This window comes from Musca domestica, unplaced genomic scaffold (assembly GCF_030504385.1).
Source record: "Musca domestica strain aabys unplaced genomic scaffold, Musca_domestica.polishedcontigs.V.1.1 4, whole genome shotgun sequence".
Lineage (NCBI taxonomy): Eukaryota > Metazoa > Arthropoda > Insecta > Diptera > Muscidae > Musca > Musca domestica.
Window position 1 is genome coordinate 8,032,574 of NW_026712328.1, and position 16,102 is coordinate 8,048,675.

The window sequence follows — 16,102 nt, forward strand, 5'->3', positions numbered from 1 at the left end:
GTTCTATTAACTTCAATCTTCGTTCCAAGTAATGTTGTAGGGGTCCACAATAGGACATTTTGAATAATACACGTAGATCCTTCTATATTTCTTTCAAATTATTTACGCAATCAATACATCGTCCGCATATAGGAGCAAGTACAAAACCGAATTTCTTTGAAACATTGTATAAAGACACGGATCTTGCTAAGATTTTTAAAACCAAGCAAGAAATTTTTAAATTTTCCGTTCCAGCATCTTGGGCTTAGTTGTACTTGGTTTTTAGGAGTGTTTAATCCGTCAGGAACTTCCATGTAAATATATTAATTGAAAACCCCATAATGAAATGCAGCTTTTACATTAAGCTGGTGCAAATGTAAATGTCTCTTAACGCTCACCGCTAATATTATCCGAATTGTATTAAGTTTTTCCACCGGTCTTAGTCAATTCCGGCTCTCTAAATACTTTGATGCGAAATACTTATTTGGACTTCAATACTTTATGGTTGACAGGCCGTGGAGCCAAATCCCAAACACGATTTTCTTCAATATGGTCAAGCTCTTCCTTTACAGCTCTTATCAAATTATCTTTAAAGGAATCCCTCATGATTTCGTCATATGTATTAGTCACCACTATACAATGGGAAATTGCAGAATTGGCATTTCCTGTTATATAACCTATTAATTTCGAACTTAACCTTTCGCTTCTTCTTTGCTCCAAAGAAACAACTTCAGAGTTTGGTGGTTTAGATTGCATAGCTGTGACTTCATTTTCGTTAATACACTAGAACCCCGACTTGCGTCGTATCAAATTGCATCGTTTAAAAAAAAAAAAAAACAGAAAATTCGTTTTGTGCCGTTGCAATTTCAAGTTGCGTCGGTCCGATCTACATTGTAGATTACTATTTTTTGCTTTTGCAGTGCCTGATTTAGCATCTTTTCTATCGTTTAGCATTTTTACAACTTCTGGCAACACTGATCGTCACCTGCACGTTAACAATTTTTCAAATTGCGTGAAATAAGGGAAATTCCCGTTTCATTATGGTGCTATATGTTCATGAATGAATTTAATTGTTGTTATATTTTTTCTTCATTTATAGTTTTGTTATTTCTTTATAATAATTATAAACATTGTTTAAAGTAAATGGAGTAAAAAAATGTATTCTTGCTTGTTTTCTTATCAAAAATATAAAATTCTTTGCTTTATTTTGAATATTTTCCCCCAGTAAATTAAATTTTAGTGCATTTTGTATATGTATAGAAAAGGGTGATTCCCCATTAACGACGCAAGTCGGGGCTCTAGTGTAGTAGTTTCTTCATCGGCAGAATCGACATCGTTATCACTTTCTGCAGAAACCAATTCATCATCTGAATTTCTTTCGTCATTACTTAAATGTTCAGCGGGAACGAGATAAGATATGTTGCTGTTAAGGCTGCTTCACCCCATAATTCTTTCGGAGAACCAGATTCCATAAGCATAACCCTTACGTTTTCAACCAAAGTGCGGTTATACCTTTCAGCAACCCCGTTTTGCTGTTTGTTTGCTTTGTTTGAAAGATATTCTGTACCTTGGTCTACAGTTACTACTGATATCGAGATATTATTATGCAATTCCGTAGCCATTGCTTCAAATTCGACAAATTTGTCAAATGCATATGATTTTCTTTGGAGTACATATATGGCTATAATAATGAAGCATACAAAATACCTGTGACCATACTATGTTCGCGGATTAATTGGTCCACATATATCACTGTGCATTCTTTCGAGAATTCGACAGGACTTCGGACGACTATCTTTAAAAGGATGACGACATTGCCTACCCTGAACACTTACATTGCACATTCCTACAGGCTTAACATTTTCCAAACGAACGCAGCAATTTTTTTATTTATGACCCTTTTTCTTACAGAGAAACACACTCCAAATAATTTTTTCAATTTCTTCACAACACTAAACGCAGATGTCGTGAAGGTATCCAGTCAATTGATCGTGCCTCTTCGCATTATCTGCCAATAGCCTTTGCTTAACTATTTCGATAGATAGGTCTTCTTCATTCATATTTTCCAACGCGGCCACTACCGGGTCAAAAACTTCTGGTAGCGTGACAAAAAGTTGAGCAACGGCATCTCTTTCATCCACATTTGCTCCAGGTGTTTTTACTTTTCGTTAAAGCTCATAAAACAATAGTAAATGTTTTCGCAAATCATCACCAGGCTTCATTCGCAGAACAGACCACATCTCCTACGCTGTTTTCTTGTCGCGAACCCATTCCAAATAATCATCTGCAATTAGGCTGATGATTGTTGGCTAAGTTTTGTTCGGCTGATGGAGTATTCTCTATGGCATTCAGCAAACGCAACGAATCGAAATACATCCGCACTCGAAAACTCCAGTTATCAAAATAAGTTCCATGGATTTGCAAGATTCCGTGTATTGACTCTTGCTTGATATCGCCCATGACCTGTTGTAATATTTTTGCAGAGATAAAACGCGGTGGTTATTTTTTTTATAAAAGTTTTATTATTTAGAGAACAAACTTGAAAAATGGTATGTGCACGAAGAGGAATCAAATTTAAAACAAAAAATATATTTTCTACAAAAATAAGTATTCAACAAAAAATGCAAACATATTAAAATTACTGAGTTATTACAAAAATTGATATATTCAGAATTTCACAACCCTTTTACCATAATATGTGACCTCAAGAAATACATAATATACATATAGGCCTATAAGAAAAGTTATAACTGACAGAGGAACTGAGTATAAAAACCAGACTCTGCAGGACTTTTTAGGGTGTTGGATATAAACCATGTCACCTCGACAGCATACCACCGTTAAACTGTTGGTCATTGGAAAAACTCCACCGTCCATTGATTATCTTGGCTTAAACACTGCACACACTCAAAATGGCACAACAACTGTTCCAGATTAGGTACTAGTAGAGAATATCGCCCGCCATAAATTGGAACAACTATGTTAAAGTCTATACTAGGTTGTCCACACTGCACTAATAAATCAGGCATGGATAAGGGTTACTAACCTTTTTTCCCACCTAGCGTAATGTTTAGTGGTAGCAATGTAGTAATGTTGTTTTATCATAAGTTAGTTTTCAATATACAATTAAGAGTAAGTCGTAATGAACTCATCAGAAAACTCACAAGCGAATTCTTTCCATATGTAAATTATTTTATTACAGCATCTATCTTTGGCAAATTCGATTAAACAAATGCACTTAATTCGTTGAAACCAACGGTTGGACGGTTTGGAGACGGGACGGTGATTTATACCTTCCACATAGTGGTAAGAGTTTTATGTCTTTGTGCATTTGTTGGTAACATGGAGAAGGAAACGAGATAGACTCACAGTCCCTTTCCATCATCGAATCACATTTTCAGTCGATTTACGCATGTCCGTAAATGTCCATCCATGTATTTTTGTAAACAAAATGCAGGTCGGATTTATTATTCGATTGAGATGAAATTTTCTATATAATAGCTTCATCCAATTTTAGGTTTCTTGTGCACCAAATGGCTAATATCAGTCCAAATGGTGTGAATTTTGGCACTTTCGACCGAATTGAGTATAGAAATATGTACTTTAAATTTGATGAAAATCGGTTCAGATATAGCTATAGCTCCCTTATATATGTTTTATCCGATTTTAGGTTTCTTGTGCACCAAATGGCTAATATCAGTCCAAATGGTGTGAATTTGGTGCAAGTCGGCTCCCATATATTTCATTATCCGATTTCAGGTTTATTATGCACCAAATAGCTAATATTAGCCCAAATGGAGTGAATTTTCGCAATTCATCCGAGTTTAGCATAGAAGCAAGAATTTCAGATTTGCTCCCATTTATATGTTTCATCGGATCTCCAACTTTCGGAATGTGCACTCTACCATAAAGATACTTTGTACCATATATGTCACAGAGCTCAGACATTGCTATATAAACCTTTCTTTTACGAGAGCTCTACTTAATATGCATAGTGGTGTAGGGTATCATATAGTCGGCCCCGCTTTTCTTACTGTTTTTTTGCATATCTCACCATAATCAATGCTTTATTGTGGATTTCTGATGTCATTAAAAAATTGGAAGTGGCTTTACAAATTCGGTTCAAAATGTCTTCAGACGTAAAATCTAAATCTAATCTAAAATCTAAATCACTAAATGTCGCCAACAAAATCCTTACATTTTTTTTAAACTATCGAACATATGATGGCGTCGCGTTGCGTCGTTCACAGAATACCCTGCGGGGAAATAAATTGGTTAAAAACTAACTTAAAATTAGTTTTAAAAAAACCACAACTAGTTATTTGTATACCCTCCACCATACTATGGAGGGTACAATAACTTTGTCATTCCATTTGTAACTTCTCGAAATACTCATGTCAGACCCAACAAAGTATATATATTCTTGATCAGTGTAAAATTCTAAGCGATGTCCATCTGTCTGTCTTTTGTAATCACGCTATCATTCGAACGAATAGGCTAAAATTTTGCACACATGTCTTTTTTCCAGTAGGCAGGCCAAGTTCGTAAATGGGCCATGTAGGTCCAAGTCTTCGTATAGCCCCCATATAACGGTAACTTCCGATATTCGCGTTTTAATGATTTTAGCGTCATTATTCACCGGAATTGTTTGAAATTACGTTTTTAGAAATCGTAATGGGAACTACAGTCAGTGACAGAAAATTGTCTATGCAGATCCAGGTCTTCTTTTAGGCCCCATATATCAGTTCCTCCCTATATTCGGTATTTTGACGAGTTTAGGTACAATATCCACCGAAATTGTTTGAGATGTCGTTTTTGAAGTTCGTAATGGATGCTACAGCCTGTGACAAAAAATTGTCTATGCTGATCCAGGTGTTCGCACAGCTCCGATATAACGGTACCTCCCTATATACGATATTTTGATGATTTTAGCTACATTATTCACCGTTTATTTCAAGTTTCGAATTTGAATATGGTAATGGCTTATGACAAACAATGCCTAAATAATGGCTATATGTGGTATTTTTAAAATTTCAACAGAATGTTTTAAGGATTTTATTTTTTGAAAATTTCCAAATTCGTTCCAAATAGTGGAGGGTATTCAAACTTCGGTCCGGCCGAACTTACTTCTTTTTAACTTGCTTATTTATTTTTTTTTTCTTTTTGTTATTGGAAGGAGGAGTGCTATGCACAGATACCCTGGCTGAACTGTTTTTTAAGCATATATACTTATGTATTGTTCTTGTGTTAGTGTAGGTTGCAGTTATATCGAAGTATTTTTGGAAATGTTTATGCGAATTATTGTAAAGTAGTTTGATATAACCAGTCATCTTTGTTTTTAGGCCTGTTTTTGCGTTCAAATTGGTTTACTTCTATATGATTTTTCAACCATAGTTAGTTTATACAAAGTTAGTTCATATATGCGTTGTTATACAACTAACTACAAATTGGTTGAAAAGTCATCTAAATATCAACCAGTTGTGGTTTCTTAACAGTTGAGAAAATCGTTAGTTGTAAATGTATTATTCTACAACTAACTACAAATTGGTTGAAAAGTCATCTGAATATCAACCAGTAGTGGTTACTTAGCCTTTTGATCTTCACCAAACTCCCGATGTTTCACAATGAAATCCATTAACACTATCAACTTCTCTTTAAATACTCGTGCCGTTATACCTTGTTTGGTCTGGCTATGAACGATTTTTTTCGGTTTGCTGTGGTTTACATGTGAACTTTATAAACAAATCTGGACGGAAATAATTCCTAACATGTTACAGTATCCAGTGCATGCTTGCGCATATAATATGGAGTGGCAAAATAAGAAGACGGTATAATTGTTATAGCGCCAATGTCGTTTGGATTAAATTTTGCATCATACGTAATTTTGCTTCATTATATCGAATAAAGTTTATATATTCCTATTCAATTCTGCATACATGTCCACAACATATTTATGAAAAAATTTAAAAATGTGACTATCCTCATTCCGTCATGTCATTAACCTATACACATAGTAGTTCATTGAGCTAACATTTTTGAGCGTTTTCAAGCCACAAATGTAATTCTTAGGAACCACTAAAATGATTTTAACAATAATATTTGCACTTAGTTTCAGTTGACAGATTAATAATTTCGACATTGACAACATAACCATCTTCACCTTACCAAAACAAAATGGGATATTGCGAAGCATCGTAAGAAACGCATTGATGTCGATAATTTATGCGATGAATAACAACATATCTTTCATATTCTGTACACTGAATTTTCTTTTATGCTGTCCAACTAGTGTTCCGTCATCTCTAATAAAAACTCTGAGATCACCAGATGACATTATATTCAATGCAGTTCCAATCAATCTAACTAATTCATTGTGCTTTGAGAGATTGTGGATCGTTGATTGAGATTTCCAATAAAATAAATTTGAAAAAATTATAATTCGCACAAGCAAATGGAAACATGGACCCTATTAACCTGACCTTGAAAAATAATCAATGAAGTCAGAATGTAAATCACACTAATTGCTAATTTCACTGAAACTTTGGTATGAAATTGCCGTCTCTGATGCCGTTTGTTGCACCGAAGAATGTTGTTTGAAAACAGGATTAAAATATACCTGATTGTTATAAACGAAATGTTTTGATTTTGATGTTGCACTAGAAATAACTTTCGCAGCGTATCTATTACAAAGCAGGCAATTGAACTGTATCACTTGCTCAACATGGTGTTTCCGTTTTAATTTTTAGCACATTGCAATATTGACAACCGTTATTCCAATCACAAGAACCAGAAGCAAACTCTAAGCAATAGTGCTATCAAAATTGAATGCAAATCGATTAAATTCTATCTGAAACGTGATTGTGAACTTAATTGACAGATAAGCTATTTAACAAATATGTTTATTGATTTATTCGTAGGAGTTTCAGCGAGAGAAAATGTGGCTTAAATTTTCAAAATAAAATATATATAAAGGTACCGTTATAGGTGCTATAGTAAAACGTGGACCTATATAGACAATGCTCAGCCACAGGAGGTAGAATTCGTTACCAAATTCATAAAAATATCGAACATCGTGAGGCACCGTCATATGGGCGCTATAGTAAAAGGTGAACCTATATATACAACTAGCTGAACCCGGTGCCCTTCACTACCCCTTTGATTTTATATGCATTCAAAATTTCATATACAAATATTTTTTGGATAAAAAAATAATAAAACAAATTCAAAAATTAAAAAACAGAAACGAAACTATTGTAATACTTTAATGCGTAAACAAACAAATAGCTCGGTCTACCAACGTGTGAACATGCCAGGAACAGCTGACCATGAGAACAGCAGAAACATGCCAAATTTAACCAAACATTCTGAATTTCATATGTCCGAACATATCGTGTTTGGTACATAACATACATAAATTCGGCCGAAATATATAAGTATGTAGGAGCTATACCCAAACCTAAACCGATTTCAATATAATTTGGCAAATTTTGTTTTGTTATCAATTTTCGTCTCTCTGTCCAAATTTCAATGGAATCGGACATATGTATGGTGTTGGTGCATCAAATATATGAGATCGGCCGAAAATGTATATTGGAGCTATATCCAAACCTGAAACGTATTCAATTTATTTTGAAAAAATTATTTTCGGATCAAATCCCGTTACACATTCCATATTTCATTGGCATCGAACATAAACATCGTGTTTGAGGCATCAAATAAACTAAATCGGTCGAAAATTTATATTGGAGCTATATCCAAATCTGAACCGATTTCAATATAATTTGGCAAATTTATTTTTGTTCCAAATTACGTTACGCATTCCAAATTTGGAGACTGTATCTGTAATCAATCAATAGATATGTGCATATAAAATCTAAATTTTTGGGAGGTACCTCCGATTTTGATGCTTTATCTCCAGTTCCAAGTGGAATTTTAAAAATCTATATAGCCTATGTTTCTTTCAGGCGATGTTCTAGTATACGTGGAAATTTTTAGGAAAATCTGTTCAGCGGATTTCGAGTCCATAAATTACAAACAAACATACAAACATTTTCCTCTTTTCTAGATATAGAAGATGTTGTGCTGCGCTGGAAACTTTTACGAATTACAAATAACAAATTCTAAACAAATGTTGCTTTTTTCGCAAAAGTACCGAATACCTGATATTTGGGTGCTACAGCAAACCGTGTATCCATATAGACAATCAAAGGTCGAAACCGTTACAAACTCTCAACACCAAATTTGGAACAATTCTGTGACATCCAATTATAAGGAGGAACCATTATATGGGCGCTATAGGAAAAGATGGACCGATATGCCTCACTTTCAATCCTATTGTGCTAGTTTACGACGGATATTTTGAAATGTTACTAACGGAATGACAAATTAAAATGGAATCTATATTCAAATCTGAACCGATCTAGTTATAGCTTGGCATTTTTTTGTTCCGAATTCCGCTACACTTGTTCCAAATGTTGCAATTGGGCATACATATTATGTTTGCGACACCAAATATCTTAAATCGGCCGAAAATATATATGAGAGCTATATCCAAATCTGAACGGTTAACGCTAAAAATGTGTGATTTGTGTACATAGTATTGGTTATTATAAGCATAATGATGCACAAACATTTTTATAAGGTTCCTAAACTACTAAGTGCTATTTGAATAAAAAAACAAAAACTTCGAAATTCAATGAATGGCTAATATTTCTTTTTAAAATTAAGTTCTACATATGATTATTATTATTATTTCGTTATTTCGGTTAAACCTTGTGTAATGAGCATATTGGTTACATATTAGTTGAATATTTTCTAAACAATGTAAAATATAAAATTGTAAGGAATACACAGACATATACAACTACATTTTCCTTCTTATACCATCAGCCTTATGGTTAGAGAATTAATATTTATTAACTCTCGAAGAGAGCATTCGATTTGATTCAAACTTTGTACATCGTAATATTATTGTCAAACTTAGATCGAGATCGGAGATGGGCAACATCGGCTTACTACTTCCCGACAAAAGATCAAAATTTTCAAAGAAAACAAGATAGAGAAAGGATCAAAATAATAAACATCAGATTCACTTCAAATTTCTCACATCCCATCATTGGTACCTCCCCCACAACAAGTCAACAAGCGTCAGATTCTCTTCACATTTCACATATCCCAATATTTTTACCAAAGCGAGTTCTTGTGTAACAAAGATATATGTCGGCCCGCAACTTTTGGTACCTCTCCAAGAAAGTTTCATAATTTGTAAAATTTATATATCTCATTTCTTGCGAAACAAGTCGCCGATTCTTTTTAAACTTGTTATATCTACATACTTTTCTAAATCAAAAATCTTACGTAAAAATAGAATTTATCGGCTCACTCCTTCTCGCACCTTCTTCCCCCCAAGGTAATGTTATGATCAATAAATATTCCCAAAAAATGGTTATAGAAGTGTGATTTTCTTCAAACCAAATAAATCTATCAGTATTAGATGAAGTGGAAGGCTTTGGTCTATTATATCTGATACATTATGCTTATATCAGCATTTTCCAAAAATTATCACATATCTCATAAAAAGTGAAGGAAGTAGTCTTGGACAATATATATCGAAGTTAGTTTAGAAGAGAAGTGGATAATATTGGTCCACTCCTTCGGTACACAAGGAGTCCCTTGTTAATATCTTACCCCCTGAGAGAGAATTGTCTATATAGGTCCACGATATCGTATATCCCCCATATTACGGTACCCCCCAATATTCGGTATATTGATGATTTTACCCACATTTTTCAACGGAATTGTCTGATAATCCACACAAGGAGTTCCTTCTGGGTACTTTAAACCTCAGAAGAGAATTATCTATACAGGTCCACGATATCGTATAGCCCTCATATAACGGTATCCCCCGATATTCGGTATTTTGATGATGTTGGTCACATTTCTCAATGAAATTGTCTGAAAATCCACACAAGTAGTCCCTTGTTTATACTTTACGCCCAGATATAGATTTGTCTATATAGGTCCACACTATCGTATATCCCCCATATATCGGCACCTTCCGATATTAGGTACCTTAAAGATTTTAACATAATTGTTAATGGATTTAATTTTTTTAAAAATTTTATAATTTGTTCTTTTTGCTTTTTTACTTGTTTTTACCATAATTTGTAGTATCCATTAAGATCTTTGTTATGTTCCGCCTGATGGAGCTGGGCGTTATGTTTTTATGGACCGCCTAACTTAGACGCCATATTGTTACGTGCCGCTCGCAGCGGCTTTGTTTGCTTTGCTTTTTTACTTGTTTTTACCATAATTTGTAGTATCCATTAAGATCTTTGTTATGTTCCGCCTGATGGAGCTGGGCGTTATGTTTTTATGGACCGCCTAACTTAGACGCCATATTGTTACGTGCCGCTCGAAGCGGCTCAGCGAGGCATATTTACGTCAGGGGGCTCTCAACCCTTCCACCCCTAGGGGTCAAACAATCAAAAATGAGGTACTTGAAACAAAAACAAATAAAACAACAAAATAAAACGACAAACACTACATACGACCATGACAAGGGAACTTGGTGTTTTAGTTCCCACACTTTGCCCATCCTTGACCCTTTGATCCTAAGAAACATGAAAAATTTAAAGGGCCCCAAAATCCACTAACACCTACCACTCAGTTACATACAGTCTAGGTCCCTCTCTCACAAAGAAAAACTTAATAGTTCATATTACGAAACATAAATCAAACATAAAAACAATTTATTCTCATATTTGTCTTAAACCTAACGATTAAATTTACACAAAACAAAAATTCTCATAAATTTCTAACACCTCTAATTATTGTGGGTCATTGCTCAGGCAACCACCAAATAATCTTCGGACTAATGATTTTTGCCAAATCTGGCCGATAAACTAAATCTTACAAATTCCCTAAAAGAGCTCTCTTAGTAGTTTTTAATGGACATTACCATTCAGTCCACACAAACATTTAATTAGTCCTACTTAACTGGGGTAACCCTACACTCACGTTTTATTCCTAGGTGTTAAAAATCCTAACAAATCGATAAATAAAGCTTATGTACTAACTTATAAATTAGGGACGTTCACACTTAACTAAATTTTCAAACATAGATATAATTTGGTTCAATTTGTGCGTCGCTGTTGTTTAGTTTTTGTTGTGTTTTTTTTTTTCTCTTATCAATATATATTAAAGTGATGTCTTTTTTTTTTTTTGTTAAATTTTAGATGTCTTCAACTAGCGCTTCATGATTGCGTTTGGCGCTATTTCCATTCTATTGGAGGCAAATGGTAATTGATATGGAGAATCACGGAGAATCTTATGGTATGTATAAAAATGTTACCTTCTATCGCCGGTACTTATAGACTTTCTTCTCCTTTTTAGACAACAGACATCACAAGGCAATCAGACATGCACGGGATCAATTTTTAGCACACAAGTTTGGCTGCTGGTTTCGGGCCGATTTTTTTCCAAAAATATGGATTGACCACCAAAACTGCTGACCTCCTCCAGGAAGATGTCTGGAGGGGCCAATATTTCCAGAACAGGGTTAACGTTGGCGCGAGCCTTATAGTTATTTCGCACCAACACATAGATTAAAACACCACTGAACACAATAAAACAACCACAATTTGTATTACTTATATCAATTATAACTTTAACTTTGCGGGCTGAAACAATGATACTCCTTCACAACAACCAACAAAACGACTTCAACGACATTTTCCCCGCTTTGCCTTTTTATAGGGACAAAAAGCAAGCCAATTTCCCTCTTTTCTCAAATTTTCCCGGATTTTTCTTATTTATCATATTATGCTTTCAACGCACCTACGTACCCCTACTATTCTCCACTCCAGAGTTGTATTTCCCTACTCAAGCATGATTACATGTGGCAACGCTGGAATTTTGCAAATGAGCCGGCCACCTCTCGTATCCGGTTCTCTTTCTACTTGCCGGCAGCAATGGACGGGGACTTGCTGCTGGTAATTAATTTTTTTATAACCAAGACAAAAAAATATTTTCATGGGCCACACGCAACAAAACTTCAACATTTCCGAAGCAAATGATGGAAATGGTGATGTGAGAGTTGTATTTCCCTACTCAAGCATGATTACATGTGGCAACGCTGGAATTTTGCAAATGAGCCGGCCACCTCTCGTATCCGGTTCTCTTTCTACTTGCCGGCAGCAATGGACGGGGACTTGCTGCTGGTAATTAATTTTTTATAACCAAGACAAAAAAATATTTTCATGGGCCACACGCAACAAAACTTCAACATTTCCGAAGCAAATGATGGAAATGGTGATGTACGTGGCCTCTGAAATAAATTTCACCCCGTATATCCCGTGATGGCAGAAATAAACGCGGATTATATGCCGCAGGTCAACCCCTAATATACGCATGCGGCCAGGGCACAAGTTTATAGCGGCAGCATAAGATGGCTGGACACAGGTAAGAAATTTTTAAATTTTCCATTTGATCAATATTCTAATCCTAAAAATGTCTTTACAGGTAATTATTTTTCTTGAACGAAAATACTATGTGTGGCGTTTGTACGACTATGCGTACGCATAAAATACACACTGCCTGGTGTCTCATTCATAATAATGTATGTGTGCGCGTATGTGCGTCTGCTTTTGAATGCTACCTATCTATGCGTCGACATGTGCGTAGATCCGCAAATCATTTTTGCGTTAAAAAAATAGGTAAGTAGATTTAATTGTAGGATTTGTGATTTTATTTAAAACTTTGATTTCTATTTCAGATTATGACATTGATGACTCGGCAGAATGCCTGTTATTCTTCCTAGCCTCAACATAGCAAACGTTAGTGAATCATTTATATCACCCCAAATCTCTAGAATCTAACTACTATATACGCCGAAAGGAGGAATCGGTGAATGCAATATAAATTTGTATGTGTGCAAGACGTTCGGAATAAAAGGAAGCAGTAAGGCAATTGGCCTGTATACTGAGATAAAAAAAACAGCTGAACGTGAAATGTTTTCAAAGAAAATATACATAAGCCTAACAAATATACATAAACAAATCAAGTGAATCAAATTGTGAAATGCACAAATCAATATCACGGCCATTTTATCGCAGCATGAATTGGTACCTGCACATTTATTTTATGCCCAATAAAATACGAAAAATATCTGATTGTTCCAAATACGGCAAGCAACTTTCAGCCATTTACCCCGACTTGGGTGTATTGTATGGCTGTACATATACTTTTATTCCATATTATTTATTATTATAAGAATTCTTTTCCAGCAACATTATGAAAATTAAAATATCACTGCTGATAGGTAATAGATTTTTTTGGTGCTAGGAAGGGAAATTTTACTTAGTATGTTTTGTACCAAAGTATAGTGGTGTGAAAAATTCAAATTAAATTGGTTCAGGACAATTTCCACAAATATTTTTCTTAATTTTACTGCAGAATTTAAAATTGTCGAAATCGTTTCATATTGATTAGCATTCCGTCTGTCAGTACTTTTGTATGGCCCAACGTGGGGAACTCCCACACCCTGAGATAACAAAAGCCGGGTAATTAAGGATATTTCTCAGCCTCATAAAAGATTTGAAATATAAAATAGGTCAATAATCGGTACTAATAATCACAGATGCAAAAATAGAAAAAAAATGGACGTTCACAAACATTCATTTTCTAAATCTATATTGCACTTATATTACTAGTATCACAGAAAATATTGCACTTTTTATATTTTCATATCTTTGGCGTGGAAATTCCCTAGAGGTTTACCTTGGAGTGTTTCTAATTCGTACATGTTATTCCCAATGGGTTTAACAACTCTACATTTTAGAAACTTTTTTCCAAATTTGGCATTGATGCTATTTTTAAAATCTGATAGCATGTGGTTGCGCCTATAGACTTCTTGGCCAGGAAAAAATTTGATTTTTCGCGCTATTTGATTATAGCGCCTTGCACTATCTTCAAATGCCTTGTGCATATTGTTTTTAATTTTCTCTCGCATTAGTTCTAATCTGTCGTTTCTATTTGGAGATTCTATTTGATGGTCAGTCAGTGATTTTAACTTCTTAGCTAGTTTATAATCTGATCCACTGGTAAACCTATTATACCCAAATAGAGCCAAGAAGGGATTTACACCAGTAGACGAATGAACGGATAATATAGATCCCAGTCACGGTGATCACTTTCGACATAAGTTCGGATAGCTGCTAGCACCGATTGGTTCACTCGCTCAGAAGCGTTTGACTGAGGCGAATAAAATGCTGTCGTCAGGTGTTGTATTTTATAATTCGTAATCATTTGCTCAAACACCTTCGATGTGAATTGTTTTCCATTGTCGCTATGGATAACCTCTGGAATTCCGAAGGTATGAAACACTTGCTCTTCTAAAAATCGGACAACGTTTTGGGATGTTGCTTCTTTCATCGCGTGTAAAAATGTGAACTTTGTGAAGCGGTCTACAACGATAAAAATGTACGCATTGCCCTTTTTTGACCTGGGGTATTTTCCGAGGAAATCCACGTACAATTTCTGGAACGGACTTTCCGTGACCACCTCACAGCCGATGGTAGGATTTATGTGTTGGTTTGAGGATTTTGTTTCTTTACAAATATCACAGTTCCTGACATACTACCTTACTTGCGATCCCATTTTGGGCCAGTAGTGAAATGTTCTCAGACGGTTAAGCGTTTTGTTCATGCCGTCGTGTACCGTATTGTTATAGTTGTGCGCCTTCTGTATTTGGACATACGTTATGTCAAGTGGTATCCATAATTTCCTCTCGAACTCAGTTAAGTCAGCTTCGAAATTTTTATTTCTGATATAGATTTTGTTGTCTTCTACTTTCAAATCTGGTAACATTTCCTTGTTTTTGAGGATCGTATCCCGCAGTTCAGTGTACTCTTCACTGTCAAAAGCCGTTGTTTCGAAATCCAACAAATCAATCAATAGTCAATAGGCAATCGGGATAGAGTGTCCGCTACCACATTCTCTGATCCTTTGCGGTGTTCAATGGAGAAATCGTATGCTTGTAACTGCAAGGACCACCGGGCAAGTCTCCCGCTAAGGTCCTTAAGTGACATCAGCCACTTTAGGCTTGCATGATCGGTTATGATGGTGAACTTCATAAGTTCTACATATGGCCGGAATCTTTTAACTGCTAACACTGCTGCCAAGCATTCTTTCTCTGTAACTGAGTAATTTCGTTGACATGGGTTAAGTTTCTGCAAAGGGTTTTCTTCGCCTTCATCGTTTCTTTGAAATAGAACGGCTCCGACACCATACTCGGATGCATCGCATTGTATAAAAAATTCTGGGCGGAAGTCAGGATGTCGGAGAACAGGTGCCGAGGTTAGGGCTTGTTTGAGCATCTGGAATGATTCCATAGCTTCCGGAGATATTGCAAATTTGGCCTTTCTTCAGAGTGTCGGTTAAGGGTGCAGACTTTGAAGCAAAATGCTTGATGAATCGCCTGTACCAACCCGCGGTACCGAGAAAACTTCGAACTTCTCTAGGCGACTTGGGTACAGGGATTTTCATTATCGCATTAATTTTTTCCGGATGTGTTTTTAGGCTACCATTTCCAATAATAAATCCGAGATATCGCAATTCTCTAAAACAGAACAGGGATTTTCTTAAACCGATGGTCAGGTTAGCTTTCTGAAGACATTCTGCCACTTCCTTCAACAACTTCAGATGATACTCGAAGTCGTTCGCTATTATTAGTAGATCGTCCAAATAAATAAATGCATTTGACTTGAGCCTCCCCGGTATTACTTAGTCCATTAGTCTGCAGAGTCTTTGAGCCGCATTACATAAACCGAATGGCATTACTCGAAACTGGTAGAGAGGTCGACCTGGTACCGTAAATGCTGTATATTGTTTTGCTTCTTCTTCCAGTTCTATTTGCCAGAAGGCATATTTAAGATCGACGCTGCTTATGTAGTGTGTTTGATCAATTTTGCTGAGGATTCCGTCGATGTTCTGCAGAGGGTAGGCGTCTTTAATAGTCAAGGCATTCAACTTTCTAGCATCTAGGCAAAATCTATTTTTGCCAGGTTTCCGTACGACAGTTGTTCTGTTGCTCCATGCCGAGTCGCTTTCTTCAATGACTTTC

The 16,102-nt window shown here is 35.5% G+C and overlaps 1 protein-coding gene and 1 long non-coding RNA gene across 2 annotated transcripts in view; one reads left to right on the forward strand and one right to left on the reverse strand.

Moving 5' to 3' along the window:
* The window catches only part of LOC101900639 (cytochrome P450 307a1), a 596,593-nt gene that overhangs the window by 139,821 nt on the left and 440,670 nt on the right, over positions 1 to 16,102 (reverse strand). The window lies entirely within an intron of this gene.
* LOC105261780 (uncharacterized) lies at positions 10,849 to 13,113 on the forward strand. The gene is made up of 4 exons (XR_009342938.1): positions 10,849 to 11,313; positions 11,374 to 12,441; positions 12,502 to 12,695; positions 12,755 to 13,113. It is a non-coding gene; the product is annotated as an uncharacterized LOC105261780 (long non-coding RNA).